This window comes from Arachis ipaensis, chromosome B5 (genome assembly GCF_059453495.1).
Source record: "Arachis ipaensis isolate K30076 ecotype BB chromosome B5, ASM5945349v1, whole genome shotgun sequence".
NCBI lineage: Eukaryota > Viridiplantae > Streptophyta > Magnoliopsida > Fabales > Fabaceae > Arachis > Arachis ipaensis.
In genome coordinates, this window is record NC_142440.1 from 56,555,040 (window position 1) to 56,581,962 (window position 26,923).

Here is a 26,923-nt window from a genome sequence, read left to right on the forward strand (position 1 = left end):
AATTTCCTTTCCACCAAGAACAACCAAACAAAAACACTCAAATCTAGTAGTAACATTTCTGCCAAGAACCAAACCAAAACCAAAACCATCAAATCCGAAAACCTTTCCTTCAAGAGTTCATCATCTTCTAAAAGCACAACCTCCAACACACTGGCTTCAAGAAGCTCAATTCCACAAGCTCCACCTCCAACAAGAGTAACAAGCAGCTCAACTCCCCTACTATTCCCTCATCCACTTCCAAGTTCAAGAAGCTCCATTCCACATCAACATCAAAACAAAAATTAGAATCCAAACTTAGTAAGAAAAAGCAACTAGAAAACAGAGGATATGAAAACCTAATAATGTATGGTTTTTAACAACTTAATAAGCAAATAAACATGTTTTCAAATCGGTAAATAACCTAAATTCAAAACCTAACTACTAAATAACCAATTAAAAACTAAAATCAACTAATAATTATACATCAAATTAATTACTACCTAAAGATTAAAGAGGATTGAGGAGTAAGAAACTAAATAAACAAGAGAACTGGAACTTACCAGGCCATGGGACGAGCTGACAATGGAACCGGCGAGAAGACGGCGGTGCAGGCGAGAAGACGGCGATGCAGGCGAGAAGACGACGGCGCGAGAGGATGAACCAGAAGCGAGACAACGCGAGCTGGAGTGAGAGTGAGAACACCGGATTGTGGTTTCGATTCGCGAACCGTGAGATCGAAGAGGCGGAACGAGAGATCAAAAAGGCGGAACGAGAGATCGAAGAGGAGGAGCGAGAGGTGGTTTCACAGCTTCGAGAGTGGGAGTGAGAAGATGCGTGAAATTGGGGGAAAATGAAGACTGAAGAGAACACCCTCGAGAGTGGGAGTGAGAAGACGCGTGAAATTGGGGGAAAATGAAGAGAACACCCCTGGAAAACGAAGACTGAAGAGAACACCCCCTTTGTATTTGGTAACGTTTATATCTTATTTTTATTTATTTATTTTAAATAAAAATAATGTTTTCTAACATTTATTTTACAAATGTTACTAAAAGTATAATTTTATTAGTATAGCTAACATTTTAAAAAATGTTAGATAAAAAATGTTAGTAAATATCTGAATTCTAGTAGTGCCTCCTCTTGAATTAGGGTTGAAATAGCTTCAGAAATGAGTTGGATTGGGTTTTGGAGGCCCAAAATTCACTGCCAGCGAATTACATTAATGAGGTCACATGCTGGGACCTGTGCGTACGTACAGACGTTTGCGTATGCACACTTTCTATTTTTCCACTTGTGCGTACGCACATAAGGTTGTGCGCACGCACACTTGCTGACTCTCACTTGTGCGTATGCACGCCTACTTGTGCGTACACACACTTGCTGAAAAGCTCCAAACTCCATTTCTTCATGAATTCTCCACTTTTACATGCATTTTCTACATTCCTTCAATCCAATATTTGCCTTATAAGCCTGAAATCACTCAACAAACACATCAAGACATCAAATAGAATTAAAGTAAATAAAATTTAGCAATTAAGGGCCTAAAAAGTATGTTTCACTTTTAAGTACAATTTATGGAGAATTTACAGAACTAAGCTATTTCGTTGAATAAGTGTAAGAGAAGTTGATAAAATCCACCCAATTAGAGCAAATAAATACTATGAAATATGGATTTATCAATTATGTTAGATATTATAATCTTAATTGATTATTTTTAATTTTTAGTGTCTTTTTTTTGTGTATGTATCTATCTTAATCTGATTATGAGAATACTAAAATTTTAATTTCATTACAAAAATAACAAAATATTCTTTAAATATTAAGGTAAAAAAAAAACTAAATTATTCAATTCAATAGTCATATTTCTATATATACTATTTATATATATAATTTAATAAACATAAATAATAATAATTATGTTTGATAAAATTACTGTTAAAATTTAAAAATATTATAATAAAAATTAATATAAAAATTAAATTTAGATATTAATTAATATATGAAGTTATATTAGACTTTTTAATTTTTATAAGCACACGTCATCTTTAAAAAGTTTTATTTTAGTTGCTTTGGAAAGCACTTTTATTTTTTAAAAATTGAAATTACAAGTACATAATTTTTTATATTTACCAAACACAAAATAAAAAAAATATATTTTTAAAAAATACAAATACTATTTTAAAAAATTTTACCAAATTAAGCCTACAACTTTACACACAAACTTTTGTATACTAAAACCATCAAATGATTTTTACTTGTATGGATCGTTGAGTCTCAATAATCTTTATTTTACTTTACAAAAATCTTATTATGGTCTAATATTTTTTTAATAATTCAATAAAAAAAATATGAGTGTAAAATTAATTACATAAGTATTTTAGTCATTTTAAAACTTAAAAATTATAATTTCTAATATAACTAAATAATCATTATCATAAAAAGGTATTTTAGTCTTTAAAATTAATTATAAAAATTATTTTAGTTTTTTAAAGGTTAAGTATAAGAATATTTTTATCTTTTTAATATTATATTAATTTTTTATTTTAATATAATCAAACAATTTTAATTAATTTTATAAGAAAAATTTAGTCTTTTCATGCTTAATGATTAAAAGGATATTTTAGTACTCTAAATTTGAACTACAAGACTTTTTTATTTTTATTTTTAAATCATGTTCAAATTTTTAATTTTAACACAACTAAATAATATGAATTAGTCTTATGGTGGTTTTTTTTTAATTAACCTTCAAAGATTGTTTTGTTTTCTTGAACATCAATTGTAAGAGTATTTTAGCCTTTTTCAAAATTAATACTAAAAGTTTGTTTTTGTTTGAGTTTTAAAGAAAAATTCTTAGTCATTTAAAATAAAATAAAAGAGTATTTTAGTCTTATTAAAATCAAATTCAAATTTCTCATTTCTAATATGATTAAAATATATGAATAATTCTATAATGGTATTTCAGTCTTTTTAAAATTAAACTTAAAATATTGTTTTGTTGTTTTAAAAATTAATTATAAAGATATTTTAGTTGTTTCAAAATTTTAAATTTGTAATTTATAATACAATTAACTAACCTTTATTCTAAATAGTTATTTTAGTCTTTTTAAGATTAATGCTAAAAACATTATTTTGGTATTTTAAAAATTAACTATAGGATGTTATAATATTTTAATATTGAATTAAAATTCATAATTGTTAATAAATCAACTAATATTAATTATTCTTATAAGAATATTTTAGTAATTTTAAAATTATTAGATAAAGGATATTTTGATATTTTTAAGTTTAGTGTTAAAAAATATTTTAATTTTTCAAATAACTCTCTGAATTTTTTAGATTTTAAAAATAAAAAACAAATTTTAATTTTAATACAATAAAACAATTATAAAAATAAAAGAGAATCTGCCCCTTTGTAATTAGTCTACTTTTAAAGTCAAAATTTATAAATTTATAACTTATTATTTGGCTCTAATGAAAGCCACTAAATTGAAATATTATCACTTAGTCTTTTAACGTAGAGCTTCAAGTTTTCTCACTATAGACGATTCCTTAAAATATAATCTCAAATGATATTGTCATCATTTATACATATAACCTCAATGTTTTATTAGAAAAATAAATAAAAAAATAAACCAAACATAAGATGAAAAAAATTACCCACAAAAAAATTTAAAAATCTAAAAAATTTTCTAGTTGCCATTGTTTGAGAGTAAACTTTTAAAAACTGATCTGATAACTTAATCGTTGTAGTAATTGGTTTATTTATTTAGTGATTCAATTGGTTCAACCATAATTTACCAAAAATAATTAAATTATAATAAAATAATATATAAATGATAAATAAATACATAAAACATAAATATATTTTAATATAAATCATAGAAATACATATATTAAAAATATAACGATAGTTTAAATTTTATAATCTTATCTAAGTACAATACAAAAGTTAAAAGAGAACAAAATAAACAAATATCGAGGTTTGAATATGTATAAAATTTATGATATTATATATTATATATGTTATAGAATAATATAAAATAATCAAATAAAAAATATTTATTATATTAATTTTAGATTAATTCCTAAATTTTTCATTTTTTATTTAAAAAAAAATATCTCTAATGTCTTTTAATTTTTAATAAATATTTAGTTTAAATTAAGTATATTATATTAATATTTTAAAATAAATATGATTCATCATATAAACAAAAGAAATAAAAAGCATTTTTTTGAACCATTCATAGCCCAATTGAATTACACAAGCGATACTTATAATTAATAGTATCTTTTTCAGCTACCAAAAAGATGAAACTCACTTCTTTTTACGTTAGAAATTCAGCATGTTGAATTGAGATCGGTTTTCTTCCAGACAAAAGACTGTTGAGTACCAAAAATTTTACTCCTATTTTAATGAATAGTGAGCCGCCGAAAAACACCATGGAGGAAGTGGACTAGATGCGACGTAGCAAAAAGAAGCTGAGAACTGATGTGAAAGAGTTCAAAGTAGAAATTTTTTGGAGGCCTAGAGAAAAAGAATGGATGTGTGACAGAACATCGTTATATGACCTAATGGAAAAAAAGGACGTATGCTGATCTGGTAATGCTTGGTAGTGCTGATCCAAAATTAGAAACGAATGATATGGAAGATAGCTAATCAAAAGATTCCTTAGATGAAAAAGATCAGGGGACAATGGAGAAGATGCTAGCTATGAGTCAATTCCAATGGGAAGCCATACGAAGAGTCAGAAAGAAAGAATAGAGGAATCCAGCCATATCGGTGAAGAGAATCCCAAATGGAACCATTAGCATAAAAGTGAAATAAGGCAGAGAAGAGAAAATTCGAGAAACCATGGAAGCATGCACTCATTATCAAGTTGCTGGGAAGGAAGGTGGCATATGGAGTGCTTAAACGAAGACTTGATGCCATGTGGGCAAGGTCAGGAGGATTGAACCTCGTAGATCTTAGGAATGAGTTCTGTGTGGTGAGGCTATATAACAATGATGATTATTGGCATGTTATGGAAGGAGGACCGTGGCTGCTATTTGACCATTATCTGACGATTCAGAGATGGGCTTTGAAGTTTAATAAACTAAGCATGTCCTCGTGCTAAAATCAAGAAGAAGCAAAGTGTATTAATATTTATTCAATGCAACTAACTAAATGCAATCTATTTTCATATGCAATCTATTTACACGATGCAATGATCTAGTCAAAATAAATCAACCTCCAAGAATACACATGCAAGCACAAGGGCTAAGGTATTAATAATCAAAGCAAACCACAATTGGATTGAATCATTGAAAGAGTTCACAAACTTACAAGAAAAGATGATCATGGGTGGACTCATGTAATTGAGCGATTGAACCCTCGCCGGATGTGTATCCGCTCTATGCACTCAAGTATATGGGATTGCTTCACTTATTTCTCCCCTAATCATGCTTTCTAAGATTTGTTTTTCATCTAACAATCAACAATTACTTTATGCATGCATACAAATATCAAGAGGATTTCCCATAGGTTGTAATGGGGTTAGGGTCAAGGTAGGATGCATATGGTCAAGTGAGCTTGATATTTGAATCTTTGATTTAACTTAGACTTCCCACCTAACCTTATGACGACCTAAACAATTCTAAACAAACCTAGCTATCTATTCTTCACTTTTCATATACTCATGCAATCCCTTTTTTTTTTTATTACCACACATATGCATTAAATTTATGAAACCTTAAACTTTATGACCCTTTGTTCCCTTTTTGTTGCAAAATTAAATTTTTTTTTTTGAAACATCAATGCATACGGTTTACATATGATTACTACATGAGTATGTACCCAATTCTTGAGAAATTTTCAACAAAAAATATAAATACACTTTTATTTCTACCCAATGTACCCAACCTTCTCAAAATCAAGTAATGAACACTCTCACTAGCCTAAGCTAATCAAAGATCCAGACAAGGGACATTAATTGTTTTTCGCTTAAGCTTGTAATGTGATACAATTATGAACAAATCGGTTAAGCATAGGCTCAAAATTGGTTAACAATGGAAAATAAAAGATAGGTTATTTTGGGTAAGTGAGCTATTTGAACAATGGCCTCAATCAGATAAATGCATCTATACACAAAATAATAGACATAAAGAATCGAACAAATCTAAGATTACAATCATAGGAAGCTAAGAGAATGATGCACACAAGAATGAAAATAAGTGGTCATTGGATGTAACCATACAATTAGGCTCAAATCTCACATGCTTGTGTTCTTTGCTCAAAACATGATCCACAAGTGCATAATTCAAGCAAGTTCTAAAAATATTTTTTCAACCAATTGGGGGTACCCTAAAAATTGAATTTCTTGGAAATTTTCATCATATTGACTAAGCTTATTCTAATGCAATGTCGTGATTTAGAAAATTTTTAAAAATTTTTCCTAGTTTATCCTCTTTTCAATCAAAACATAATTTTTATACAAAAAGGGTCAACTAGAATTTATCAATCCAAAATATTTTTCTAATCACAATCAAAAACTAAGATGATAATATATATATATATATATATATATATATATATATATATATATATATATATCTAATCGATTAGAATATAGAACTTTATGGATATAATAAAAAAGAAAAAAAAGATATATTATGTTTATGCAATAAATTAAGTATCTTTGTCTTTGGCTCAATCTTCAAAAAAGGATTGAGCCGAGTTTAATTGCAATTATCTAGAACGAACAGTAACCACCGGATTACAAAGTATCCATTGCTGGGAATTCAAATTTGATCGCTTTCCATACTTCACAAGTAGCAGCTAATTCAGGACTCCATTTGCTCGCCTCACGGATGATTTCATTACCCTCACGAGCAAGATCACGACCCTCATTTCGAGCCTGTACACATGCTTCGAGAGCTACTCGATTAGCTACGGCACCTGGTGCATTTCTCCAAGGATGCCCTAAGGTTCCACCACCGAATTGGAGTACGGAATCATCTCCAAAGATCTCGGTCAGAGCAGGCATATGCCAAACGTGAATACCCCCCGAAGCAACGGGAAGAACACCTGGTATATATACTAAAAGTATGCAACAACCAAAACAAGAGTATCTACAATAGCAAATATATACAGTCATCCCAAAATGATCTAAAAGATAAAGTGCAAAATAACATAAAGTAGCAGAAACTAAAGATGGATGTCCGAAAGTTCACCACATAAATGTAAACAATGGTCACGAACAGTGACCTTCCCACACTTTAGAATCAAGTATCGTCCTCGATGCTACTGCTGAAGCTCGGGATGGGGGTCAACAATCGCGCCGGGCTGTGGCTCAAGCTCAGGCTGCGGGACTAGGAATGGCTGTGGCTCTGGATGTAGCTGTGGATCCTCAAGAGGCTGCTAGACCTCAGTGGTGGCCTGTGTCTTGGAGGTGCATCCTGATGAGTCGGCTCCTCAGCCAGCTCCTCCTCTTGATCCTGCTCGTCGGAAGCGGGAGAGTCTAGGAGCAGCGGTAGCTCGATGCCCTGTGATACAAACACCTGGTCAATGCGGTCGAGACGTCGCATGACACGACGCTCGAACCGCTCCATGAAGCGAAGCAGGTGCTGCACCAACAGATAAGTTGGCTCAGGTGCTAGTGGTGGTGGTGGTAAGGATGCTGCGGCTGCTGAAGTAGAGGGGGGTCCTGCTGCTGCTGCTGACGATGAGGGCTGAGCTGCCTCTTCCACTGCTCTGGCTCGGGAACGGTGTTTGGGTGGGGGCTTCTCATGCACCCACCCACCCATGGAATGGTAGTCTCTTTGTCATCGTCATCTGGAGGTGGTGGTGTTACATCATCATCCTCCCACGGGACACCTGCCGACTCAATCATGCTGGTGACTAGTGTAGAGAAGGGTAGCAAGCCGCGAATATGAGCTCTCCACATGCTATGCCTGATCAGTCGGGGAAAGTTTACCTCCTTCCCTTCCATCACACACCCAATCAGAACCAGCATATCCATCGGAATCTCTGAAAAGTGAGTGGTGGGAAAGACATAGTGGGCGAAGATATGCTGCCCGGTCTTGGCCTCCTTTGTCAAATAAGCGAAGCGCATCCCCTTGGACTTCTTGTTGTTCGAATCCATCACCCAAGGAGCATCTGGTGTGGCAATCAAGCGCTTGAGTGCCTCATAGTCAAAAGTCATGGAGCGGAGAGCTACCTCTGCCTGCCTATAGGCGCAGGTCTCGTCAGGATGATGGTGGCAAAGCAGTGCATTCCCAATAGCATCCTCAGTGATCATAATCTCTCTACCCCGCAGCTGCACTGAATCAAGATTGGCTCGGAAGAAGTTGCAATAAAATTTTCTCACTCATGAAGTGTTCACCCTCCCCAAATCTCTATCAACAAAGTCCAATCCTAATTCCAGAATGCGGGTGTTAATAGCACGCCTCACATCATTGGGAAGGAGCAGTTTCTTCTCAATGTTCAGATTTTTCTTCCGGAAGTCAGAGAAGCGAAGCTCACAGTAGAGGTTTGGGAATTTGGTTTCATCAGTGGTTGGTAGCAGCTGATTTTCCTTGTCCACCTCATTCAGCGGATTCTTGGCATAATTAGCATATGGTGAGGGGGTAGAGGTCTTAGAGCGCTTCCTCTTTTTGGAAGTAGTGCCTATAGCCTTTCCTTTGGCTGACATCCTGAAAAACAGAGATGATATAATATAAGCAGATAGCCAAATAGATACAAAGCACTCAAAGCAAAGCATATTCATGAAGTGAACAAAGAAGGGAGATTTCTTGGAATGCAAGTAATAGAATTTAGAATTCAAACCAAATTTCAAACTAAGAATTCAAACCACATTTGCACATTACTCATTCACTAAGCCTAGGAAACAGCATATCCAAAATAATGATCAAAAAAGTTAGGTTGAAAACCAAAAGAAGTTAGTAGGTTAAACAGATTAAAGTTAGAAATTAGTTTGAAAATCAGTGATATGGTGGTTATTAGCTCAATTCAAAAAGGAATGCACAAAATAGGAATGTAAGCACGTTCACAATCATGAAATGCAACAAGTCATTGATAATGAAATATGGTATAGCTAGAAAGTAACTAATATGGAACAAACCATCAATCAATGCAAGGATCACTAGAGTCAAATGAATTTGTGTTGGTGAAAGCAAAACCTTGAGAAACAAGTAATTTAAGCACATTTAACACCAATTCCAACAATGCATGCAAGTCATAAATATTGAGATGAGATTTGAAAAATTCATGCACCATATGATAAAGGGCATAAAGGAATTGAATTGCATTAGCCACATAGGTAGAAGGAATCATCAATCTTGTGAAAGCAAGAAAGTTGGGCTTAACTGCAAATGAAAATCAAATTTATGATTAATCTGAAAGTTTACTTAATCATGCAATGCATATAGCAAATTAGCATTGCAAGCAAGTAAAGAGCATTAGGAGCATAACCAAAAACCTGTAAACATGCCCACGAGGATTTTTCAAAACCTTTTAGGTAACAAAATTCTATTTGAAACATAAATCATCAACTAGAACTAGTTACACCAATCAGAGCATTGTTAATTCATGGACCATGGTTAGGAAAAATCCGGTAGTATTTCAGCAGTAAGTTGGCTATTTCCAAGTTTAAACAACAAATCAGGTTCCATATGAGTTCATTAATACTTGAAAACACAAAACTATATATATGAATTCACATGGATATAACAAACAGCCAATAATGCAGCAGCAAAGTAAATTAAACAACACAAAGAACAGTAGCAGTTCCTTTCATCAATCAAACACAAACAAGCAGCATCACAGATTAAATGAACACAGAATAATCCATGAAAACAGAGCAATTTCACACATCAGCAAAGATTCAGTTAATCCTAAATCCACTACTCAGCTCAGATTCGCTAACCACCTAAACTAAACTAAACTAAACTAACTAACTAAGCTAACTAATGAAATTAACATAAAACAGTAAAAAGGGAAGTAGAACAGGGGAAGCAAAAACCTGGAAGCAGGGAAGTTGAAAGATGAAACAGAGGACGGGGAAGGGAGAACGACAGTCTGGTGGCACAGGGGAGCAAGCGCCGGCGACAATGGAGTCGTGGCTAGGCTCGTGGCGGAGCAGGGGTGTTGTGCGAGAGAGACAGAGGGGATGTGAGAGAGAGCAGAGACAGAGAAGGTGGAGTGAGAGAGAGGGAGTGAGGAAGAGGGGCGTTGGGACGCGCGGCGATGGCGACGGTGGTGTGCGCTGGAGGATGCTGGAGAGAGGCTGGTTATGGAAATGATGGTGGTGGTTATGGGTGAAAGGGGGAAGGAGAGACGTTGGGTGAGGGACGAAGGTGGTTTTGCGCAAATAAGGTAGGGCTTCACGTCCCTGGGTAAGTAAAAATTTGAATCCACGCGTGCGCGCACCGTGTGCGTCCGCGTGGGTGGAGGTAATAAGGAAGTGCGCGGAAGCGCCATACGCGCTTACGCGTAGATGGGAGAATTAGGGATCGGCGCGGAAGCGTACGGTGCGCGTCCACGCAGTTGTGCTGGGCCAGAGGCCCAAAAGAGGCCTAGAGTTGGCACAACTCTCGGGCCCTTTGGCCTGGGTGATGCTAAAATGCATCGACGCACGTGCGCACTGTGCGCGTTCGCGTAGATGGCTTGAGCATAAGGGACGGGCGCGGAAGCGTCAAGTATGCCAATGTGTGGGTGGAGAAACAGGGAGTGGCGCAGACGTATACAGCGTGCGTCCGCGTGGGTCGAGGCACAGAGTTGGCCCAAAAGTAGCACAACTCTTTGGAGCTTGGCCCAGATAGTTAAAATGCGCAGCCGGCGCGCACGCGCGCTTTGCTCTTGCGCGTGGCTTGGGTTTTTTTTTTCTTTAATGAGCATAAAAAAGAGCTCATAACCTTCTCATCCTCCTCTAAAACTCTAGACTAGCTAAGATTCAAAATTAAGCAGATTTTTGAAATATAGGGGATTTTTCAAACAAATCAAGGAAACTTGCAATTCAAGCAAAAACTCAAGTTCAAAGAATCATCCCTAATTAAAGCATAGAATGTATAAACACCTTAACAAGCAAGCAAAATATACCAACAAGTAAAGAAATTATATACAATGGAACTCAACTCATTCATTCATTATATCTACAAGGGAATGGAAAGAGTTTACCATGGTGGGGTGTCTCCCACCAAGCACTTTTAGTTTAAGTCCTTAAGTTGGACATTGGGAGGCTTCTTGTCAAGGTGGCTTATGCTTGTATCCATCCTTGAACCTCCAAGAGTGCTTGTCCTTCAGTCGGTTGTCAGAAGTTCCAACCATCATCACTAAGCTTGAGTGAGGTCCTCTCCAAGACACGAGCTCCCAAAATTGACTCTCATAGGGTAATCCAGGATCCCATATCTTGTCCTCGCACCCATCTTCTAGTTGATTGCCTTGACTTTGTCCGGACGACGAGAAAGCGAAATTCTCATGAAAGCACCAAACTACTCACCTTGACTCATTTAATTGAGCATTACACCAATCCATGTTCTTCAATTTTGAGCTTCCAACCATAATGAGTCTAGATTTACAACGCCAACCACTAAACATCCTCTTTTTTCGCTTAATTCCACAAAGCGCCCTAAGTTGGCCATCCGTCTCAAGCAGACCATACTCAAGTGGGATAATAAAGCTGAGAGTTAGAAGTTTTACCCACTCAAGTGAAGGATTGGATGGTGAACTAGGTGAAAGAGTTCCCAAAGGTCTTGATAAAGCATGCTCTACTCCCATCTATCCTCTTCTAGAGGTTTCCACCACTCGGCACGGTTCTTTAAATTTCTCCTCTTGTCAAGCTTCCTCAAGTTCACATTCTTCTTCACCAACTTCTTCTATCTCATCCCCATCACTCTCATCATAGATAGGAGGTCTAGTGAAGTCTACCTCCTCATTAAGTACAAGCATTTTGGGGAAGGACTCTTCAAACTTGAAAGGATCATATGTTGATGCGGAATCATCATAGATAGGAGGGCTTGTTGCTTGGAACACTTCTTCCAGTTCTTCATTTATAACGGGTTTTGGAGGTGGCGCACCCTGCTCAACCTCGGATTCTAATCCACTAGGGGAAGGCTTAACAAGATTGTCAAGGGAATTGGTCAATGTGGGCAAAAAATTACTAGTGATGGAATCCACTTCTTGATCGTTTTCCTTTAACTCTCCGTCTACTTCCATAACTTTACTCTCCTCCTTAACATCCTTTATGTGCTAAACATATCCCAAACATCCATTCACTACTTCCTTTTGTTTGCTAATCTCTACCTTCTCCTCTTGTTGCACTTCTTGCTTCAACTCTTCTTCCTCACCATGGAGCTTCATGTTTACTCCCTCACTAGGCTCCTTGATAGCTTCTCCACATTCAACAATGGGAGTACTTAGGGTACATGAGCTTAGGTGGAATATTAGGTGATTCACGGCTTCTACCATGCTAGCTATCCTTGCTCTTAGCTCCTTAAATTTAGTTTCATCCTCCTCTTATCGCCTTAAGATACGAGATTCAAGGTCTCTCAGTTCTAATATGAAGGCTTCATCGGGAGATGGTGGTGGAAGATAGGATTCAGTGTTTGAGGGAAGATTGTTAACGTTGGAAGGTGGTTTATATTGGTGGAATTCTTGAGGTGGTGTATGTGGAATTTGTGGTTCTTAGGAGTATTGGTATTGGAATGATGGTTGTTCTAGATGTGGTTCATATGGTGGTTGATATGGTGTATATGAGTTATGGTCATATGGAGTTGAATGGTGGTGTGAGGCTTGTGAGTATGGTGTATGGCTATATTGAGGAGTGGGATCACATGCATATGATGATTGTAGTTGACAACCACAATAAGGATCATCACACACACTGGATTGATACACATTAGGATCGGGATTATACCCATAGGAGTTTGTAGGAGGATGTTGCCATGAAGATTGTTCATAAGCTTGAGGTTCCTCCCATCCTTGATTTCCAAATCCTTGATGTATATCTTCATTGGAACTTCCATTTCCTACAACATAGTTTGAACTACACTCATAGCTAAAAGGGTTAGAATTCATAGTGAAAGAGAAAATAAAAACAAAGATTAATAAGAAAGAAGATAAAATCTTAAACTAGCAAAAACTAGCAAACAAACCAAAATTCAAGCTATTCACAATATATACAATAGCCAATAACATAGCACCATTGTTCCCCGGCAACGGCGCCATTTTGATGTGTGAACTTTTGTTGATATAGAATTTCTCAGTTGAGTTCTCGTTGCAAGTATAGTTCTAGACCAACAAAGAGTCCTCACATACAAAAATTTTGGTTGTCACGAATAAAAAACACCAAATAAGCATTAACCGAAGTATTTAGACTCTGGGTCGTCTCCCTAGGAAACAATGTAGTGCTTAGTTATTGGCTATGAAGGGCTAAAGGGGGTTTTGGTTCATAAGAGGGAAAGAAAAGTAGATTTAGTAAGCAAGTAAAGAAAGCAAGATAAAGAACTTTTGGCTAAGACTTGGGTAATTGAGATCACCATCCTTGTCAACAAACCGAATATTGATAATCAAGAGAGGCCAACCTATTAAGTCTACTTCCCAAAAGCTTTAAGTACGTAACATTTACTTCTATGCTTGAAGTACGTCAAATAGATTTGATCACATCAGCCCTTAAGTCCTAACCTACCTATTAATTAACTTAGTAGTGGTTAGCGTCAATGGGTGTCAAATTGATCACCATGGGTTCTCAAATCACCAATTCCATCATACCTAATGACTCAAGATTACCCAATTCCCTTGGCTTAGACCAAGAGTTGACAAAACTACTCAAAAACTAAAGAGAACATTTCATCAAACACATAGAGTACAATAAAAGTGAACATCATAAATTGTAAGAATAGTAAAATCTAACAAATACTAAGTGTAAGAAAAGTGAGATCACAACTTAATTCATCAATAAAAAGAACATCAACATCAAAATTGCATTAAATGTAAATCAAGTCCAACATGAGTTCATCATCACAAAAGAGAACAAAATGAGAAATTAACATCACAATTAAGAGGATCAAGATGCAGAGGTAAGAAATTATAAAAGAAACAAGATGAGATCAAGTAATTAATCATGAATCTAAGATAATCTAACCTAATCCTAACCTAATTCTAGAGAGAAAATGGAGCTTCTCTCTCTAGAAAACTAACTAAAGGCTCATGTTGGCTAAACTAATTGCCCCCCTTTGCTTGGACTTCAATTCTGCATGAAATACACTCAGAAACAAGTTGGATTTGGGCTTGGACAGCTCAAAAATCGCCCCAGCGTTTTGCCTTTAAGTGGGCCATGTAAGAGTATTGGTGCGTGTGCGCCATGTGCGCGTGCGCATCAATTGGCAACTTTTCCATCCGCGCGGACGCGGCATGTACGCGTGCGCGTCTATGGGCGAGACCACTTTTGTGCGTGCGTGCCTTGTGCGCGTGCGCGTCTGGTATGCGAAATTGTTACTCAGGTTGTGAATTGTTGTTCGAAATTGATTCCCTGGCAATGGCACCAAAAACGGATGCACAGAACCATGGTCTAAACATATCTTCACAACTTTGCATAACTAACCAGCAAGTGCACTGGGTCGTCCAAGTAATACCTTACGTGAGTAAGGGTCGAATCCCACGGAGATTGTTGGTATGAAGCAAGCTATGGTCACCTTGTAAGTCTCAGTCAGGCGGATATAAAATAGTTATGTAGTTTTCGAAATTTAGTAATAAAAGAAGGATAGAAATACTTATGTAAATCATTGGTGAGAATTTCAGATAAGCGTATGGAGATGCATTTGTTCCTCTGAACCTCCGCTTTCCTGCTGTCTTCATCCAATCAGTCTTACTCCTTTCTATGGCTGGCTTTATGTAAGGATGTCACCGGTGCCAATGGCTACTTTCAATTCTCTCGGGAAAATGGTCCAAATGCTCTGTCACAGCACGGCTAATCGTCTGGAGGCATCACCCTTGTCGTTGGTTGCATCCTATTCCTCTCTGTGAAAATGGTCCGATGCGCTGTCACTGCATGGCTAATCATCTTGGAGGTTCTCGATCATACTGGAATAGAATTTACTATCCTTTTGCATCTGTCACTACTCCCAGCACTCGCGAGTTTGAAGTTCGTCACAGTCATTCAATCCCAGAGTCCTACTCGGAATACCACAGACAAGGTTTAGACTTTCCGGACTCTCATGAATGCCGCCATCAATCTAGCTTATACCACGAAGATTATAATTAAGAGATCTAAGAGATACTTATTTAGTCGAAGGTAGAACGGAAGTGGTTGTCAGGCACGTGTTCATGGGGAATGATGATGATTGTCACGTTCATCACATTCAGGTTGAAGGGCGAATGAATATCTTAAAAGCGAAATAAGATGAATTGAATAGAAAACAGTAGTACTTTGCATTAATCTTTGAGGAACAGCAGAGCTCCACACCTTAATCTATGGAGTGCAGAAACACTACCGTTGAAAATACATAAGTGATAATGGAGTTCATTGGTCTCGGCCCCAAAGGGGAACCGGAGTAACCAAGACTACTATGATTCGAAGATAAAACTCAGGATGTCTAATACAATAGTAAAAAGTCCTATTTATAATAAACTAGCTACAAGGGTTTACAGAAGTAAGTAATTGATGCATAAATCCACTTTCGGGGCCCACTTGGTGTGTGCTTGGGCTGAGCTTGAATGTTACACGTGCAGAGGCTCTTTCTGGAGTTGAACGCCAGCTTTTGTACCAGTTTGGGCGTTGAACTCCACTTTGCAGCTTGTTTCTGGCGCTGGACGCCAGAATTGGGTAGAGAGCTGGCGTTGAACGCCAGTTTACGTCATCTAAACTTGGGCAAAGTATGGACTATTATATATTGCTAGAAAGCCCTGGATGTTCACTTTCCAATGCAATTAGAAGCGCGCCATTTTGAGTTCTGTAGCTCCAGAAAATCCATTTTGAGTGCAGGGAGGTCAGAATCTAACAGCATCAGCAGTCCTTCTTCAACCTCTGAATCTGATTTTTGCTCAAGTCCCTCAATTTCAGCCAGAAAATACCTGAAATCATAGAAAAACACACAAACTCATAGTAAAGTCCAGAAATGTGAATTTAACATAAAAACTAATGAAAACATCCCTAAAAGTAACTAGATTCTACTAAAAACATACTAAAAACAATGCCAAAAAGCGTATAAATTATCCGCTCATCACAGCACCAAACTTAAATTGTTGCTTGTCCCCAAGCAACTGAAAATCAAATAGGATAAAAAGAAGAGAATATACTATAAATTCCAAACTATCAATGAAACATAGCTCCAATCTAATGAGCGGGACTTATAGCTTTTTGCCTCTTGAATAGTTCTGGCATCTCACTTTATCCATTGAGGTTCAGAATGATTGGCATCTATAGGAACTCAGAGTTCAGATAGTGTTATTGATTCTCCTAGTTTAGTATGATGATTCTTGAACACAACTATTTTATGAGTCTTGGCCGTGGCCCTAAGCACTTTGTTTTCCAGTATTACCACCGGATACATAAATGCCACAGACACATAATTGGGTGAACCTTTTCAGATTGTGACTCAGCTTTGCTAAAGTCCCCAATTAGAGGTGTCCAGGGTTCTTAAGCACACTCTTTTTTTTTTTGCTTTGGACCTTGACTTTAACCGCTCAGTCTCAAGTTTTCACTTGACACCTACACGCCACAAGCACATGGTTAGGGACAGCTTGGTTTAGCCGCTTAGACCAGGATTTTATTCCTTTAGGCCCTCCTATCCACTGATGCTCAAAGTCTTGGGATCCTCTTTATTTACCCTTGCCTTTTGGTTTTAAGGGTTATTGGCTTTTTGCTCTTGCCTCTTGGTTTTAAGAGCTTTTGGCTTTTTCTTTCTATTTTTTTCGCCTATTTTTTTTTTCTTTTTTTTTCTGCAAGCTTTGTTCTTTGCTGCTTTTTCTTGCTTCAAGAATCATTTTTATGATTTTTCAGATTATCAAATAATATGTCTCCTTGTCATCATTCTTTCAAGAGCCAACATATTTAACATTCTTAAACAACAACTTCAAAAGACATATGCACTGTTTAAGCATACATTCAGAAAAAAAGAAGCATTGTCACCACATCAATATAATTAAACTAAGTTCAAGGATAAATTCAAAACTCATGTACTTCTTGTTCTTTTGAATTAAAACATTTTTCATTTAAGAGAGGTGATGGATTCATAGGACATTCTTAACTTTAAGACAAAGTTACTAACTACTAATGATCATGTAATGAAGACACAAACATAGATAAGCACTTAACATAGAGAAAACAAAAAACAGAGAAAGTAAGAACAAGGAATGAGTCCACCTTAGTGATGGTGGCGTTTCCTTCTTGAGGAACCAATGATGTCCTTGAGCTCTTCTATGTCTCTTCCTTGTCTTTGTTGCTCCTCCCTCATTGCTTTTTGATCTTCTCTAATTTCATGAAGGATGATGGAGTGTCTTGATGTTCCACCCTTAATTGTCCCATGTTGGAACTTAATTCTCCTAGGGAGGTGTTGATTTGCTCCCAATAGTTTTGTGGGGGAAAATGCATTTGAGGCATCTCCGGGATCTCATGGTGATGAGCTTCATGCGCCTCTTGAGCTCCATGAATGGGCTCTCTTGCTTGCTCCATCTTTTTCTTAGTGATGGGCTTCTCTTCCTCAATGTGAATGTCTCCTTCTATGAAATCTCCAGCTGAGTAACATAGATGGCAGATAAGATGAGGAAAAGCTAGCCTTGCCCCAGGAAAGGGCTTTTCAACTATTTTGTAGAGTTCAAGGGAGATGACTTCATGAACCTCTACTTCTTCTCCAATCATGATGCTATGGATCATGATGGCCCGATCCACAGTAACTTCAGATCGGTTGCTAGTGGGGATGATGGAGCGTTGGATGAACTCCAACCATCCTCTAGCCACAGGCTTGAGATCCAATCTTCTTAGTTGAACCGGCTTGCCTTTGGAGTCAATCTTCCATTGAGCTCCTTCCACATATATGTCCATAAGGACTTGGTCCAACCTTTGATTAAAGTTGACCCTTCTAGTGTAGGGGCGTTCATCTCTTTGCATCATAGGCAAGTTAAAAGCCAACCTCACATTTTCCGAACTAAAATCTAAGTATTTCCCCCGAACTATTGTAATGTAATTCTTTGGATTCGGGTTCTTACTTTGATCATGGTTCTTAGTGATCCATGCATTGGCATAGAACTCTTGAACCATTAGGATGCCGACTTGTTGGATGGGGTTTGTTAGAACTTCCCAACCTCTTCTTTGGATTTCATGTCGGATCTCCGGATACTCATTTCTCTTGAGCTTGAAAGGGACCTCGGGGATCACCTTCTTCTTGGCCACAACATCATAGAAGTGGTCTTGATGGGCTTTGGAGATGAACCTTTCCATCTCCCATGACTCGGAGGTGGAAGCTTTTGTCTTCCCTTTCCCTTTTCTAGAGGATTCTCCGGTCTTAGGTGCCATTAATGGTAATGGAAAAATAAAAAGCTTATGCTTTTACCACACCAAACTTAGAATATTGGTCGCCCTCGAGCAAGAAAAGAAAGAATTAGATGAAGAAGAAGAAGAAAATATGGAGAAGAGGGGGGGGAGGTGTGTTTCGGCCAAGAAGGGAAAGAGAGGGTTGTGTTGTGTGAAAATGAAGAAGAATGGAAGGCTTTATATAGGGAAGGGAGGGGGGGTTAAGGTTTGGCCATATGGGTGGGTTTGGGTGGGAAATTGATTTGAATTTTGAAGGTAGGTGGAGTTTATTGGGTAGGTTTATGGGGAAGAGTGGGTGGATGTGAGTGGTGAAGGGTTAATAGGGAAGAGAGATGGAGGTGATAGGTGAAGGGTTTTGGGGAAGAGTGTTTATTGGAATAGAGGATGATTGAGAAGAGAGAAGAGAGTGAGTGGAGGTAGGTGGGGATCCTGTGGGGTCCACAGATCCTGAGATGATCCTGTGGGGTCCACAGATCCTGAGGTGTTCAAGGATTTACAACCTTGCACCAAATTAGGCATGTAAAATGCCCTTGCACACAACTCTGGGTGTTCAGCGCCAGGTCGGTGCCCATTTTGGGCGTTCAACGCCCATTTGTTGCCCATTTCTGGCGTTGAACGCCAGAACCATGCTTGTTCTGGGCGTTCAGCGCCAGCTCTTCTCCAGGGTGCAATTCTGGCGTTCAGCGCCCAGATGCTGCCCATTTTGGGCGTTCAGCGCCCAGATACTGCCCATTTTGGGCGTTCAGTGCCAGAACCATGCTCTGTTCTGGCGTTGAAAGCCAGACAGGTGCTTCCTCCAGGGTGTGATTTTTCTTCCGCTGTTTTTGATTCTGTTTCTAAATTTTTCGTTTATTTTGTGACTCCACATGATCATGAACCTAAGAAAACATGAAAAACAAAAATAAAATTAGATAAATAAACATTGGGTTGCCTCCCAACAAGCACTTATTTAATGTTAATAGCTTGACAGTGGGCTCTCATGAAGCCTCACAGATGTGCAAAGCTTTGTTGAGACCTCCCAACACCAAACTTAGAGTTTGGTTGTGGCCTCCCAACACCAAACTTAGAGTTTGACTGTGGGGGCTTTGGTTGACTCTGCTTTGAGAGAAGCTTTTTCTACTTCCTCTCCATGGATGCAGAGAGAGATCCTTGAGTTGTAAACACAAGGTTGTCCTTATTTAATTGAAGGATCAATTCTCCTCTGTCCACATCAATCACAGCTCTTGCTGTGGCTAGGAAAGGTCTTCCTAGGATGATGGATTCATCCTCTTCCTTTCCAGTATCCAAGACTATGAAATCAGTAGGGATGTAAAGGCCTTCAACCTTTACTAACACGTCCTCTACTTGTCCATAAGCCTGTTTTCTTGAATTGTCTGCCATCTCTAATGAGATTTTAGCAGCTTGCACCCCATAGATTCCCAGTTTCTCTATTACAGAGAGGGGCATGAGGTTTATTCCTGAACCAAGGTCACACAGAGCCTTAAAGATCATAGTGCCTATGGTACAAGGTATTATGAACTTTCCAGGATCCTGTCTCTTCTGAGGCAATGTCAGTTGATCCAGATCACTTAGTTCATTGGTGAACAAGGGAGGTTCATCTTCCCAAGTTTTGATACCAAATAATTTGGCATTTAGCTTCATGATTGCACCAAGGAACTTGGCAGCTTGCTCTTCAGTAACATCCTCATTCTCTTCAGAAGAGGAATACTCATTAGAGCTCATGAATGGCATAAGGAGGTTCAATGGAATCTCTATGGTCTCTAGATGAGCCTCAGAGTCCTTTGGTTCCTCAGAGGGAAGCTCCTTATTGATCACTGGATGTCCCAGGAGGTCTTCTTCCTTGGGATTCACGTCCTTCTCCTCTCTTGTGGGTTCGGCCATGGTAATTAATTCAATGGCCTTGCACTCTCCTTTTGGATTCTCTTCTGTATTGCTTGGGAGAGTACTAGGAGGGATTTCAGTGATCCTTTTACTCAGCTGGCCCACTTGTGCTTCTAAATTTCTAATGGAAGACCTTGTTTCATTCATGAAACTCATAGTGGCCTTAGATAGATCAGAGACTAAATTTGCTAAGCTAGATGGATTCTGCTCAGAATTCTCTGTCTGTTGCTGAGTGGATTATGGAAAAGGCTTGCTATTGCTAAACCTGTTTTTTCCACCATTATTAAAGCCTTGCTGAGGCTTTTGATCCTTCCATGAGAGATTTGGGTGATTTCTCCATGATGGATTGTAGGTGTTTCCATATGGTTCACCCATGTATTTTAACTCTGCTATTGCAGGGTTCTCAGGATCATAAGCTTCTTCCTCAGAAGATGCCTCTTGAGTACTGTTGGATGCAGCTTGCATTCCATTCAGACTCTGAGAAATCATATTGACTTGCTGAGTCAATATTTTATTCTGAGCCAATATGGCATTCAGAGTATCAATTTCAAGAACTCCCTTCTTCATAGGCGTCCCATTACTCACAGGATTCCTCTCAGAAGTGTACATGAACTGGTTATTAGCAACCATATCAATGAGTTCTTGAGCTTCTGCAGGCGTTTTCTTTAGGTGAATGGATGCACCTGCAGAAGTATCCAATGACATCTTTGATAGCTCAGATAAACCATCATAGAATATATCCAGGATGGTCCATTCTGAAAGCATGTCAGAAGAATACTTTTTGGTCAGCTACTTGTATCTTTCCCAAGCTTCATAGAGGGATTCACCTTCTTTTTGTCTGAATGTTTGAACATCAGCTCTAAGCTTGCTCAGCTTTTGAGGAGGAAAGAACTTGGCTAAGAAAGCCGTGACCAGCTTATCCCAAGAAGTCAGGCTGTCTTTGGGTTGAGAGTCCAACCACACTCTAGCTCTGTCTCTTATAGCAAAAGGGAAAATCATGAGCCTGTAGACTTCAGGATTTACTCCATTAGTCTTAACAGTATCACAGATCTGCAAGAATTCAGTTAAGAACTGAAAAGGATCTTCAGATGGAAGTCCATGAAACTTGCAGTTCTGTTGCATTAAAGAAACTAGCTGAGGTTTCAGCTCAAAATTGTTTGCTCCAATGGTAGGAATGGAGATGCTTCTTCCATGTAAATTGGAATTAGGTGCAGTAAAGTCACCAAGCATTCTCCTTGCATTATTGTTGTTGGGTTCGGCTGCCATCTCCTTTACTTGTTCGAAATTTTCAATAAGGTTGTCTCTGGATTGTTGTAATTTAGCTTCTCTTAGTTTTCTCTTCAGAGTCCTTTCAGGTTCTGGATCAGCTTCAACAAGAATGCCTTTTTCTTTGTCCCTGCTCATAAGAAAGAGAAGAGAAAAAGAAAAGAAGAGGAATCCTCTATGTCACAGTAAAGAGGTTCCTTATTGTTAGTAGAAGAAGAGAAGAAGAAAAATTCGAACATAGATAGAAGAGGGGGTTCGAATTTGGTGAGTGATGTGAGGAAGAGATGTTGGTAGATGAATAAATAAATAGAATAAGATGAGAGAGGGAGAGGATTTTCGAAAATAATTTTTGAAAAAGAGTTAGTGATTTTCGAAAATAGTTTTTGAAAAAAGTTGGTAATTTTTTTTCGAAAATTTTTTTAAAATCACAGATTGAAATAATCAGTTAATTAAAAAGAATTTTTGAAAAAGAGGGAGATATTTTCGAAAATTAGAGAGAGAGAGAGAGAAAAAGTTAGTTAGGTGGTTTTGAAAAAGATAAGAAACAAACAAAAAGTTAGTTAGTTAGTTGAAACAAATTTTGAAAATATATGATTGAAATTAGTTTTGAAAAAGATTTGATTTTTAAAATCACGATTAATGATTTGATTCTCAAGAAATCACAAGATATGATTCTAGAACTTAAAGTTTGAATCTTTCTTAACAAGCAAGTAACAAACTTGAAATTTTTGAATCAAAACATTAATTGATTATGTTATTTTCGAAAATATGATGTAAAATTAAGAAAAAGATTTTTGAAAAATATTTTTGAAATTTTCGAAAATAAATAAAAAAATTGAAAAAAGATTTGATTTTTGAAAAAGATTTTGAAAAAGATAAGATTTTTTTTAATTTGAAAATTTGTTTTGACTCATAAAAAACTAGATTTTAAAAATTTTTGAAAAAGTCAAATCTAATTTTCGAAATTTTAAGAGAGAAAAAGGGAAAGATATTTTTTTTGTTTTTTGAATTTTTATGATGAGAGAGAAAAACAAGAAAAATGATGCAATGCATGAAAGTTATGGATCAAAACAATGAATGCATGCAAGAATGCTATGAATGTCAAGATGAACACCAAGAACACTATGAAGATCATGATGAACATCAAGAACACATATTTGAAAAATTTTTAATGCAAAGAAAACATGCAAGACACCAAACTTAGAATTCTTTAATGCTTAGACATAAAGAATTCAGGAATGCATATGAAAAACACCATACAACACAAAACACTAAAATATCAAGATCAAACAAGAAGACTTACCAAGAACAACTTGAAGATCATGAAGAACACTATGAATGCATGAATTTTTGAAAAATGCAAGATGAATATGCAATTGACACCAAACTTTCAACTTGACTCAAGACTCAAACAAGAAACACAAAAAAATATTTTTGATTTTTTATGATTTTCTAATTTTTTTTGTATTTTTATTTTATTTTTTCGAAAATCATTTTGAAAAGAAAAATAAGGATTCCAAAATTTTTAATATGAATTCCAGGAATCTTATGCTCTTTAGTCTAAAGCTCCAATCAAAGGGTCAGGCATGGCTTAATAGCCAGCCAAGTTTTAGTAAAAATATGAGTGTAATTCATTCAATTTTAAGCCAAAACCTCAGTCCAAAAGAATTTAGACATGGCTTCACAGCCAGCCAGGCTTTAGCATGCTTCATGAAACACTAGAATTCATTCTTAAAAATTCTGAAGAAAAATATATTTTTGAAAACATTTTTTTTTTCGAAAACAAAGGAGAAATTTTTAAAAGATTTTTTTGAAAAATTTTTTTTGAAAACTTTTTGAAAAGAAAACGAAAAGAAAGTTACCCAATCTGAGCAACAAGATGAACCGTCAGTTGTCCAAACTCGAACAATCCCTGGCAATGGCGCCAAAAACTTGGTATGCGAAATTGTTACTCAGGTTGTGAATTGTTGTTCGAAATTGATTCCCTGGCAATGGCACCAAAAACGGATGCACAGAACCATGGTCTAAACATATCTTCACAACTTCGCATAACTAACCAGCAAGTGCACTGAATCCCACGGAGATTGTTGGTATGAAGCAAGCTATGGTCACCTTGTAAGTCTCAGTCAGGCGGATATAAAATAGTTATGTAGTTTTCGAAATTTAGTAATAAAAGAAGGATAGAAATACTTATGTAAATCATTGGTGAGAATTTCAGATAAGCGCATGGAGATGCATTCGTTCCTCTGAACCTCCGCTTTCCTGCTGTCTTCATCCAATCAGTCTTACTCCTTTCTATGGCTGACTTTATGTAAGGATGTCACCGGTGCCAATGGCTACTTTCAATCCTCTCGGGAAAATGGTCCAAATGCTCTGTCACAGCACGGCTAATCGTCTGGAGGCATCACCCTTGTCGTTGGTTGCATCCTATTCCTCTCTGTGAAAATGGTCCGATGCGCTGTCACTGCATGGCTAATCATCTTGGAGGTTCTCGATCATACTGGAATAGAATTTACTATCCTTTTGCGTCTGTCACTACGCCCAGCACTCGCAAGTTTGAAGTTCGTCACAGTCATTCAATCCCAGAGTCCTACTCGGAATACCACAGACAAGGTTTAGACTTTCCGGACTCTCATGAATGCCGCCATCAATCTAGCTTATACCACGAAGATTTTGATTAAGATATCTAAGAGATACTCATTCAGTCGAAGGTAGAACGGAAGTGGTTGTCAGGCACGCGTTCATGGGGAATGATGATGATTGTCACGTTCATCACATTCAGGTTGAAGTGCGAATGAATATCTTAGAAGCGAAATAAGATGAATTGAATAGAAAACAGTAGTACTTTGCATTAATCTTTGAGGAACAGCAGAGCTCCACACCTTAATCTATGGAGTGCAGAAACTCTACTGTTGAAAATACATAAGTGATAATGGAGTTCATTGGTCTCAGCCACAGAGGGGAACCGGAGTAACCAAGACTACTATGATCTGAAGATAAAACTCAGGATGTCTAATACAATAGTAAAAAGTCCTATTTATAATAAACTAGCTACTAGGGTTTACAGAAGTAAGTAATTGATGCATAAATCCACTTCCGGGGCCCACTTGGTGTGTGCTTGGGCTGAGCTTGAATGTTACACGTGCATAGGCTCTTTCTGGAGTTGAACACCAGCTTTTGTGCCAGTTTGGGCGTTGAACTCCACTTTGCAGCTTGTTTCTGGCGCTGGACGCCAGAATTGGGTAGAGAGCTGGCGTTGAACGCCAGTTTACGTCATCTAAACTTGGGCAAAGTATGGACTATTATATATTGCTAGAAAGCCCTGGATGTTCACTTTCCAATGCAATTAGAAGCGCGCCATTTTGAGTTCTGTAGCTCCAGAAAATCCATTTTGAGTGCAGGGAGGTCAGAATCTAACAGCATCAGCAGTCCTTCTTCAACCTCTGAATCTGATTTTTGCTCAAGTCCCTCAATTTCAGCCAGAAAATACCTGAAATCACAGAAAAACACACAAACTCATAGTAAATTCCAGAAATGTGAATTTAACATAAAAACTAATGAAAACATCCCTAAAAGTAACTAGATTCTACTAAAAACAATGCCAAAAAGCGTATAAATTATCCGCTCATAGCGTCCTTGGATGCATTTCCAATCTTTGTTTCTTCATGCATTCTCCCCTTTGTATGCTTTTCTACTCATTTCATCCATCCAATACTTGCCTTATAAATCTGAAATTACTCAACACACACATCAAGGCATCGAATGGAATTAAATTGAATCAAAATTACCAATTTAAGGTCTAAAAAGCATGTTTTTACACTTAAGCAAAATTCAAGGGAGAATTACAAAACCATGCCATTTCATTGAATAAATGTGGAAAAAGGTGGTAAAATCCCCAAAAATAAGCACAAGTTAAATCACCAAATCGGGGTTTATCATTCAACCCCTTAGGGGCCTCTATTAACAAGGTGGCTGCTTGGGTACGACTCCCAAACCTCCCCTTGGAATACTATGACAAAAATTTCTTAGGGATAGTAGGAGATCAGATAGAAAAAACTCTCATGGTGGATATGAACATGACTAACCAATCGAGAGGTAAATTTGCAATACTCTGCGTTGAGCTTGATCTAACGGCAGTTACTATTACATTGAGTATGAAGGGTTACACATGATATGCTTTGCGTGTGGGAGATTTGGTCCTGTGAAGGAGGAGTATTCACATAAGGTGGCAGAGACTCTACAGAACAAGGCAGGTTGTGGGAGTGAAAATAACTCTGGCCAATATGGACATGCGGAGGGGATGCAGGTAGGCCCTGTTAGAAGGGGAATAGAAACTGAAAATAATAAGGATAAAGAGGTCATTATGGGGATTCAAATTTTGGTGTCTGGATAATTGTCCAGAAGTAGAAACGGACAAAGAGAAACCTAAGGAAAAAGAGGGTACGAATGGGGATAGTGGGCACAGGAAAAGGGGAACAATGGCAGAAAGGAGGTAATGGAAGGAAGTATCAGGTATGATGGTTTGGTGGTTGAGGATTCGGGGGACTACATGGAGACAAATAAGCAGAAGGATAATCAATCGACATCATTGGAAGATGCGCCAGCAGGAGGTTCTCCAAAAGAATTTCTTACTGGGGGCAACTAAGAAGAGCTATATCCTTAACCAAAACCTAACAATCAGAGCCCAATAATATAGGCCCAACTTTGACAATCAATATGGCAGCCAGCCCAAAAAGAAAAGCACACAATTGCCCTTGTCCACCAAGTAGCCCAACAACAGAAGTACCTTAGAACCTATCTGACTCAATCCATAGAACCCCTTTTGAACTTGATCCAAGCCTTCTAATCTCCAGCCAAGCCTTATGGAACTGAATAAGGAGGACACTATGGTGATGGAGACACCATTTGTAACAAAAGATGACCCAAAACCACCAGACTCATCTGGACCAAAGTTTTCTGGATCAAGCCTTGAAGAAGTCATGGCCGAGGGGACCATAGCGGTGATAGAGTAGGGGAAGGAGGAAGCCCCCAAGGAGGGGCAAATGGAATTGACCTAACTTGGACCTAGTCATTGATGTGTATGCCTATTGGGCCACCTTTTACAACTTTGTCATAATGATTAGTTTTTCTTGGAATTTCAGAGGGGTTATGAGCCCAAAAATCACAAAAGCTCTAAAGGATTATTGTCTTCTATACAAGCTAGACAATTTAGCTATTCAAGAGACTAGGTGTGAGGAAATAGTTGCCAAGAAATCCATTAGGAGAGAAGGTTTTAATAATTCCATTATTATTGATAC